Raw genomic sequence first — 11,045 nt, 5'->3', positions numbered from 1 at the left:
GAATAGATACGAGTCATTTGGCTTGAATTGAGGAGATATGAAGGCGTATGGAGGTTGATACGCGCGGAATGGAATTTTCAGAGTATTGTACAACTTGCTCGGTATTGGATTTGGCTTGTTGGAGGTAAGTAACTTTTCTAATCTTGGAGCTGAGGGTATAAACCCTGAATTATATGTGTTATGTGTTTGGTGTTGAGGTGACGCACATGCTAGGTAACGGGTGTGTGGGCGTGCACCGTGTGAACTGTGATTCCGTTATTCCTGTGGTACTGTGTAGTTACCTGAACTTATCTGAAATCATGGATATCTCTACGTACTAGAGCTATTGAGCTGAAAATTATGTTAAAAATCATGTTGAGGCTATATGCAAGTATTATTGAGACCCACAGAAGTCATATTGTTGTTGAATTTTTTTAAATTGAAATTTTAAAACTCAGTCATGTTCATTCATTTCATATCATCACTCAGTCTCTGTTGCTATTTATTGATTCATCATATCATCATTTTGGGCTGAATTTCATGACATTGTAAAATTGATGACTGAGTGAGGCCGAGGGCCTGATGGTGAGGATATTTATGCGATCGGGCTGCGCGCCGCATCATGTTTTATTGATTTATGCCATGATTGGCTTGTTATAGCACTTGGGCTGAAGGAGACCCTCCGGAGTCTGTACACACCCCCTGTGAGCGCAGGTACCTACTGAGTGCGAGTGCCGAGCATGAGTGCCGAGTGACTTGGGAGGATTGAGTGACTGTGAGGTATGAGTGACTGTGAGGATTGAGTGACTGGGAGGGCTAAGTGATTGTGAGGATTTAGTGACTAGGAGGACTGAGTGACTGAGAGGATTGAGTGACTGGGAGGACTGAGTGAAATGATACTCTGAGAGTATGCATATGGTTTTATCATTGAGGTGCATCACATTGACATGCACACTTGACATACATGCATAGAGATACATTTTTCTCATGTTGTATGGTATCACGTCATTCATGACTTCTCACACATATTGGCATATGGGCATATTGATGCATTTTTCACTGGCTATGTGGAAAGAAAATGAAACATCTTATTTATTTTTGAAAGGAATTTTGGAAAAATTACTGTTTCAAACTTACTCATATTTTTGGCAACTTCGGTAAAAGACTTGAGTTTTCACTAATACACTTGAAAGGCAAAGCTATTTTCAGAAATCATGATTAAGTTGAGCATTTTATTGTTGAATTATTATTTGTGCTGCTTTAAATTATATTGTTATGAAATATTGTTGGCTACTAGTGTTGGACCCTGACTTGTGTTCCAGCTCGTCACTACTTTCAACCTAAGGTTAGGTTTGTTACTTATTGAGTACATGGGGTCGGTTGTACTCATACTACACTTCTACACCTTGTGTGTAGATATTGGATGTTGATATTGCTGCGATCGACGAGAGCTGGATTTGAAGATGTACCTGTGTTCCGGTCATAACTGCCTCTTGTTCATGGTAGCCTTATATTTATAAAAATCTGTTTATGTACACTTTGAACAGATGATGTATTTATTTCATACCAATTTTGTAAATTCTAATCTTAGAAGCTCATGATTTGTACTACCAGTTCTTGGGGAGTTAATAGAGTTAGTTAAATATTATTTGAATCGGATATTTGTAAATTGGCTTACCTAACGGGTTGGGTTAGGTGCCATCACGGCTAGTTTGATTTTGAGTCGTGACACCCACTATACTATATTGATGATATAATGATGACTAAAGAAAAATAATATATTTTTCATGAAAAGGCATGAATATTGTCCCACTTGATTTGCTCCATTCTTGAAGTGAATGTGGTAGCGGCGCATAATAAGTCTAAATGAAGACAAGTGGTTGAACAATAAACGTGGGCGTTCCAAAGATTAAAATAATAATAATCATCACTATGATAATAAAAGAAGAATAATAAGGGTTCTCAAAATAGTCCTTCAAAATATGAAGGCAATGTTTACCATCAAATTGGTATAAAAAATCAGCAAGAATGCCGCTGATTATGATCCATTTCTTGAAGAGAATGAGACTTGTGATAAGCATTGAGAATGCAGACCTATTCCTAAAGGTGAATGTGGCAATATGTGATAAAAGTAATGACTAAAGACATGCAATGCATGATTAGATGAATACCACACAACTCACCTCTAAGGGATGTTTGAGTGAAATAAAAAGAATAAATATTATTATGTAGTTACATGAGTATGTCATTGGTCGCGTAGATGTGATACGCCAGAAAGATATTTTGTTGTGCCTTATAAAAGGTTATTAAAGGCAAAGTTAAAGCAAGAAATGATTTTGCTTATGATGATTTTGACCTTAACAATTTATTATGATATAATTTTCTCCGTGAAGGAGACATTTATCATATGAATGGTGTGACAAAAGATCTTGTAGTACAAAAGTTATTAAGAGATCCGAAAAAATTAATTTGTTATTACCCGGATGAATAAAATTATTCACGATATTGATATTGTAAAGTCTCAAAAGAAACTTTTTGAGTTTCAAATGTATAAGTCAAATTGGTTGGCATATTGAGACTATAAATGAAAGGAATATTGAATATCTTCATATTTCTATAATCATAACGGGTAAATATAAAAAGTTAAACGATTTTATTTATATTTGTACTACACAAATATAAGTATGATGATGGAATCATATGTCACAAGTAAACTAGAGGTTTACTGAAATAAATATTAGTTGGCATGACCGGTTGACCATCCCGATTCAATTATGATGAGAAAAATTAATTAAAAATTATATTGGCATATATTGAAGAAATAGAAGATTCTTCAAGAATTCTCTTGTGCTGCTTATTCTCATGATATACCAGTTAAGGTTGGGATTGAATCCCTTGATTTCTGGAACAAATAAATGTGATAAATATATGGGCCCAGTCACCTGCCATGTGGACCGTTTACTATTATATGATTTTAATAGATGTATCTATTCTATGATCACATGTGCATTTGTTATCAACTTGCAGATTGGCTTTTGCAAGATTGATTGCTCAAATTATTAGAGCATAGTTCCAGAATATAAATTATGATGATTTATCTTGATAATGCTGGTTTAAATCCAAGTTAGTTTAGCAGAAATTGTATGCCTCCAATTATAGCTAAACCATTGGTTATGAGAATAAAACTGCCAAAATAAAATTTAGTATGTGATGTATTATTTAATATACAGCAGTACTTGTACGCATCTAGCCAAGTTATGATAAGTTCTCCCTATCACAATCGGTTCAGGGTTAGGAACCAAATAATTTCCATCTAGAAATATAAATGTGATATATGTTTAATTATTCCACCACAATGCACAAAGATGGATCCTTAAATAAGGCTAGGGATATGTGTTGGTGATCCCAACAATAGGGGGAGAAAATGGGCAGCTAAAAAAGTAATGCATGTAATGAATTATTATGAGTACATCTTGATCCTCATATGAGAAAATGTTAACTTGAAGTTCAAGTGATAATTTATTTGCAAAATATTGTCAGGCGTATTTGCTGACCCAAAGCTAAATGTCATATTCCAGCTGCTAATGCTCCAAATAAAATAAAGTTCATAATGAATAGAGTCTATGGCATGCATGAAGCATAATAGACTAATCGGTTCTAAAGATAAAACTCCTTGAAGAAGGAGAGGAGAAAATATTCAAGATGGTCATAATAAGGAGGCAAGTGCTCTAGAAGAGTACCACGACATAACACTTCATAAGACCTCATGGGAGAGGCTCGGGTACCTGAAAATAGTGAGATAAGGAGATCTCAATAAGTTATATCTTTATTGGGCAATAATAGAACCGATATAAAATAATTGTCGATGATATTGTTAATATAATGTAGCGCTCAATATTATTAATATTAATGAGGATCTTGAGCTCAAATCTGTCATGAAATTTGGACAGATAAATGACTGGCCAAATGAAAAATACACAATAAAAATTGATTTCACCTGAAAAATATGAAGTTGGATGGATAGTCCCAACACCTGAAAGTATAAATCCAGTAGAGATATAAATGTGTTCTTATGCGAAAAAAAGGTCAAGTCGATAGACATAAAGACGACTTGTGTCACAAGAAGATTTGTAAATATCCCGACATTGATTATATAGAGACATGTTCTCCTATGGTGGATGTAGTCATTTCAGGTTTTAATCTGGCAATACATGAAAAACTTGATATGCGTATAATGGAAATCATTGAAGGATTTAAATTGTTTTGAAGCATATTAAGGTTTTCAAGAAATTTATTAAATAAAACTTCAAAAATTCTTATACGGATTGAAACAATCAGGGCGCATGTGGTATAATCGCCTGAGTGAGTACTTGTTGAAAGAAGGGTACAAGAATGATTCAATTTGTCCTTGTGTCTTTATAAAAAGATTTGGATCTGAATTTGTTATAAACGATGTGTATGTTGATGATTTAAATATCATTGGAACTCCTGGGGAGCTTCCTAAAGTAGTAGATTGTATAAAGAAAGAATTTGAAATGAAAGATCTTGGAAAGACAAAGTTTTGTCTTGGTCTACAAATTGAGTATATGAAAGATGGAATTTTTGTCCATCAATCAACATATACTAAAAAGATTTTAAAGTGATTCTATATGGATAAAGCACATCCATTGCGTACCCCGATGGTTGTGAGATCACTCGATATAAATAAAGATCCATTCCGACCTCATGAAAATAATGAAGAGCTTCTTGGTCCTGAAGTACCATATCTTAGTGCAATTGATGCACTAATGTATCTTGCTAACACTACAAGGCCTGACATAACTTTTTCAGTTAATGTCTTAGCAAGATATAGCTCTGCTCCTACAAGGATACATTGGAATGGAATCAAACACATATTGTAGTATCTAAAGGGGACTATCGATATGGGCTTATTTTATGACAATGATTGCAATCCCGATTTGTTAGTTATTGTAATGACCCGGCCTGTCGTTTCGAGAGTTATAACCCTGTTTCTCCATTCCTACTTCTTTATGTATTTTTCAGCGGTGTTGAGTTATATCGAGTTGGTAGGTTTGGGTCCCAAGTAGTTTTGGAGTGAAATGAACATTTAGTCTTTTAGTTAGAAAGTTAAGTTAGAAAAGTCAACCGGATGTTGACCTATATGTAAACGATCTCGGATTTAAATTCTGATGGTTCTGTTAGCTCCGTCATATGATTTTGGACTTAGGAGTGCGTCCGGAATGTGATTTGAAAGTCCGTGGTAGAATTAGGCTTGAATTGGCAAAATTGAAAATTTGGCGATTTCGGTCGGCAATGGAAAATTTGATATCGGGGTCGGAATGAAATTTCGTAAATTGGAGTAGGTTTGTAGTATCATTTGTGATGTGTGTGCAAAAGTTGAGGTCATTCGGACGTGGTTTGGTTGGTTTCGGCATCGGTTGCCGAATTTGAAAATTTAGAAGTTCTTAGGCTTGAATCCGAGGGTAATTTGGTGTTTTGATATTGTTTTGAATGATTCGAAGGTTCGACTAAGTTTGTATGTTGATATATGACTTGTTGGTATTTTTGGTCGAGGTCCCGAGGGCCTCGGGGTAATTCCGGGTGGTTAGCGGATTTATTGAAGTTGGAAAATGCAGCTGAAGCTGCTGCTACTACTATTTGTGCACCTGCGGAAGGAGGAGTCGCAGGTGCGAGGTTGCTGGTGCGTTTGGGGAAGCCGCAGATGCAGAAATGGAAGGCCAAGGCTGGGAACACAGGTGCGAAGAATGGGCCGCATCTGCGAGCCCGCAGGTGCGAGGCCTTGAGCGCAGATGCGGAGAGGAGGATTTTGGGCTGGCTTCGCAGATGCGAAGAGTAACGCGTAGGTGCGCAAGCGCAGGCGCGCGCTTTGGGCTGCAGATGCGGAATATAGGCTCTTTAGTGAGTTCCGCACCTGCGATGGAAATTTCTGCAGGTGCGGCTTCGCAGAAACGGAAAAAGAGGCCACAGGTGCGATTGTGCTGGGCAGAAAAGCCCTAGTTCGTGGTTTTGTCTTCATTTTTCAATTTTCAGATTTGACAAACTCGGGAGAGAGGCAAGTTTTCGAAGGTTTTCAAGGAGTAACGTTGGGGTAAGTAATTCTAACCCATAATGGTATATATTTCGTGAATCTATGGCTTTGTTCATCATTAATCAATAGGATTTTGGAGTGAAAATAGGGGGTTAGGCTTGGAATGTTTAAAAGTTTAATTTAAGGATTTGAGGGACCAAACAATGTCGGATTTTGATGAATTTGGTATGGTTAGACTCGTGAGTGAATGATCTTTCTAGTTTTGTAAATTTTGTCGGATTTCGAGACGTGAGCTTGAGGGCCGGGTTTGAACCAATTTCGGGTTTTGGCCTAATTTGATAGTTTTTCTTGTGGAGTTCATTCCATTAGCATATATTGATGGTATTGTACTGATTGTGAATAGATTCGGAGCATTTGGAGACCGAGTTCAGAGATAAGGGCATCCCGGAGTAGGATATTTTTTCGTTGTTAAGGTAAGTAACAGTTTTAACTCTGGCTTTGAGGGTATAAACTCAGAGATTTGACATCACGTGATTGTTTGGAAGTGATACCCACGCTAGGTGATGAGCGTGTGGGTGTGCACCGTGAGGGATTCAGACTTGGTCCGTCCCGTGAGGCTGTGAGGCCTAATGGCTATTATTTGTGGTTATGTGTTTATTTGTTATTGAACTTGTTTGCCTTCATGTTAGAGATCATGCTTAGGCTTTATTCATGCTCACATTATTTGTACTCAGTCATAGAAATTATTGTACATGTTTACCTCAGTCTCTATTATTTGCTAATATGCGGTGATACTTGATATGGGTTGTGTTCCCTTATTTGTTGATGATGGTGAGGCTAGTGAGGTACATGATTGAGTGAGGCTGAGGGCCTGGTTGTGAGGATATTAATACCATAGCGCGTGAGTTATCCGCGTAGCACGTGAGTTGACCATGCGGGTCCAGGTATTGATACCATAGCGCGTGAGTTGTCCGTGTTGCACGTGAGTTGACCGTGCAGATCTAGGTATTGATTTGATGGCACGTGAGTTGTCCATGCTTAGCGCTTGGGCTTTGGGATCCCCTCCGGAGTCGGTACACACCCCCAGTGAGCGCAGAGTGTTGAGTGTTTTGAGTATTGAGTGCTGAATGCGAGTGATGAGTGATGGAGTGACACTACTATGAGGTTGTATTTATTTGTGTTATTGCTGTATTTATCTGTTAAACTTCTTTGTTGCATTTACTGAGTTATGAAATTTACCTGTTTATTTCTATTTATTTTTAAATTGTGAAAATAAATAATTGGACTTTTTTACTTAGCTCGTCACTATTACTCAGTTCCTTAGTTATTTCTGTTACTTGCTGAGGTGGTTGTACTCATACCACACCCTGCACTTTATATGCAGATCTAGGTGAGTTAGAGCGCGGCGATCGTTGAGTTCAGGCCGGCTATCTGGAGAGATTGCAAGGTAGCTGCTAGCGTCTGCAGGACCTTGTTACTCTTTTTATCATTTCTTCTTTTGGACTGTATTGACAGTTAGAAAGATTTCATTTCTTAGTTCATAGATTTAGACGCTCATGACTTAGTGACACCCCGATGTTTGGGGCTCGTTTCCGTATTTATCTATATTATAATTAGAGTGGATTTAGTTTATGAAAAATTTAAATACTGGAAATATTTTATTAAATTCTTATAATCGATTTAGTGGTAATATTTTGGGAAGTAGGCTTGCCTTGTAACACGATAGGCGCCATCACAACCATGGTTAGATTTTGGGTCGTGACAGTTATGCCGATGCTGGGTATTTATCTGACCCAAACAAGGCTCGATCTCAAACATGCTATGTGTTTACATGTGGAGGCACTACCATATCTTGGCGATCGACTAAGCAATTAATCGTGGCTACTTCATCTAATAATGCTGAGATAATTGCTATTCATGAAGCAAGTCGAGAATGTGTATGGTTGAGGTCTATAAAATATCTTACTAGAGACAAATGTGGTTTGAAGTGTGACAAACTACCCACAATTTTGTATGAAGACAATCCAGCATGCATAGCCCAATTGAAGAAAGGATTCATAAAAGGAGATAGGACAAAGCACATTTCACCAAAGTTGTTTTTCACACATGATCTTCAAAAGAATGGTGATATCAATGAGCAACAGATTCATTCAAGTGATAATATGGCTGATTTGTTCACCAAATCTCTACTGACGTCAACCTTCAAGAAACTAGTGTACAAGATTGGGATGCGAATGCTCAAAGATGTGAATAGATGCTCTAATCAGGGGGAGTTAATACGCGTTGTACTCTTTTTTCCTTACAAGGTTTTGTCCCACTGGATTTTCCTTGAAGGTTTTTAACGAGTCAACCAAAAGGCATATTTATAAACATGTATACTCTTTTTCATTCACTAGTATTTTTTTAGAGGGTTTTTCCTAATAAGGTTTTAACAAGGCACATTATCTATGGACATCCAAGGGGGAGTGTTATAAGAAAATTTAAATTATGGTAGATATATACTCTTCCTCCATGATCTTCATCTCAAATAATTAATGACATATTCAATGACATATTTTTTTTACTTTTCATGGCTATATAAAGGCCTTGTAATAGATAGGAAAATACACATAATTGAAGAAGAAATAAGAATCTCTCATCTCTTTCTCTCTTTATCTCTTAGCTTGTTTTTCCTTGTTCTATATTGTTACTTTGAGCTATATTTTAAAATATTGTTAGTTGTGTATAGGGTAAAATATGATATAACACGTGGTTGTCTAAAAGGAGGACACATGGAATCCAAGATGGGGATGGCCGAAGATCAGACGCAGCCATTCCACTTGTCATCGGAAAGGATAACGTTCATAAAGGTGCAGTAAATGCTTTGTGCCCGTTAGCATTTACTAGGGAAAATTTTACAGCATTAAAAGCGACGGTCCGTTACAGAGAATTTAGCATTTATGTTCATCGTTATATCTTCATCAATGACCCTCATAATTGATATTAAAGGAGGACATAATCCTAGGACTTCCTTCCCTAATGATAGCTATAAATAGTGAGCTCAGTTATCATTGTAAACGACACAATTTTTTTGGCTAAACTTACACTCTATTCTACACAAAGCTTTTTACAATTTTACTTCATGCTTTTTGATCTCATCATCGCTGTGCCCGGAAATAGTGTTCATGGAATCATCATCTTTGCTATTTCATCTACATTCTAAGGCTAATTATTGTGTATTTCTTCAATTACTACATTATTTCAGGATCAAATTAGTTCACTTGTATAGAAACCACGTATAAATTCAACTGTACCATTTTACGGGTAAACAGTTTGGCACTCACTGTGGGGCATAGACAGCTGTGCAACTAAATTGATCCTTGCCTTTTTTACTAACGTGTTTTGATTACTTTGTCTTAGCAAAAAATCACAAAAAATGGCAAATAACACTATTAACGACACACACAACCCTGAAATTTGAGAGGATCAACCTCATTTCGAGGATTCAATCAGTGACACCAGCAGTGAGGGGAATGATGCCACGTCGGTGCATGACAGGCGGTACCCTCAACAGGTTCTGGAGATAATTCCCGATGATGCTGATGAGGTGTATGTAGCGGATGCGGTGAGGGTCCTGCAAAAGCAAGATGAAATCATTCTAGGCCATCTTACGCGACAGGATCAGGTTATGACGAAACTAAAGCAGGCGCTATCAGGTGCTTCAGATAATGCAGACAGACGAGATCCAATTCCTCCCATTGTTCCCGTAGACCAAACATCACAGAGAGTCGACAACAACACTTCTAGGGGTGAAGTTAGCTCCGACGGGGTTGGGAGAGCAGATCCGGTCTCAACAACGAGAACGATCCATTCAAGGATGAACTTTTGTGGTTCATGAGAGAAGTAAACGACCTCATGGATCAAATCTCGAGCGCGCCACCAGTATTGAAAGGCCCGAACTCGAAGAAGTATGTTCAATTACCGTACAAGCCAAGTGCGTCACGCTAACTAATCCCGAAGCGGTTTAAAATGCCTGAAATTCCAAAGTATAACGGAACTTCAGACCCACAGGAGCATATTACTACCTACACAACGATGATGAAAGGAAATGATTTACCTTCTCACGAAATTGAATCTGTGTTGCTGAAGAAATTCAGAGAAACTCTCACGACGGGAGCTCTAACGTGGTATTCATTATTACCCGAGCATTCCATAGATTCCTTCGAGATTCTAGCAGATTCCTTCATTAAGGCTCATGCCGGGGCCAGAAAAGTGCAAGCCCGGAAGGCCGACATAATCAGGATCGCACAGGTAGAATCTGAATTATTATGAGAGTTTGTTACTCAATTCCAGAAGGAAAGAATGTTGCTCCCGGCTGTCCCGGATGAATGGGAAGCTGAAGCATTCACCAAAGGATTGAATCTAAGAAATTCAAACGCTTCCCAGAAGCTAAAGAAGAGCTTGCTTGAGTTTCAAGCAATAACTTGGGCAGATGTATACAACCGGTATGAGTCAAAGATAAGGATCGAAGATGACCAGGTTGGTTCTATATCATTGGACAAAGGACGGGAGAAAAGCAAAGAAAAATCAAAGGATGACTATGATGCGGACAAACGGAGTTCGAGGGGCCAGTTTTTGCCCTACGAGCAGACTGAAGGCCGTGGCAGAAACTTCCGGGCAGCAAACAAGTTCATCACTGACAGAGGGACCGATTGTGGTCGAAACAATAGATCACTCCATGATAAGGAGACGTCGGGGTCTCGGGATCCTTCTTACCCCAAGTTATCGAAATATAACTTCAATGTAAGTATAATGGAGTTGGTGTCAGCCATGAGAACCATTAAAGATGCACGATTCCCGAGACATATGAGATCTGATTCGAGCCAGAGATATCCCAACTTATGGTGCGAGTACTATGGGATGAACGATCACCGGACATGGGACTGCCGACACCTCCGAGAGGAGGTGGCAACATTATTGAAGAATGGTCACCTCAGAGAATTCTTGAGTGACTAAGCTAAGAACAATTATGGTCGTA

The sequence above is a fragment of the Nicotiana tomentosiformis genome, chromosome 4, assembly GCF_000390325.3.
Source record: "Nicotiana tomentosiformis chromosome 4, ASM39032v3, whole genome shotgun sequence".
Lineage (NCBI taxonomy): Eukaryota > Viridiplantae > Streptophyta > Magnoliopsida > Solanales > Solanaceae > Nicotiana > Nicotiana tomentosiformis.
The sequence above is the reverse complement of the archived record's forward strand: the minus strand, read 5'-3'. Positions refer to the sequence as shown.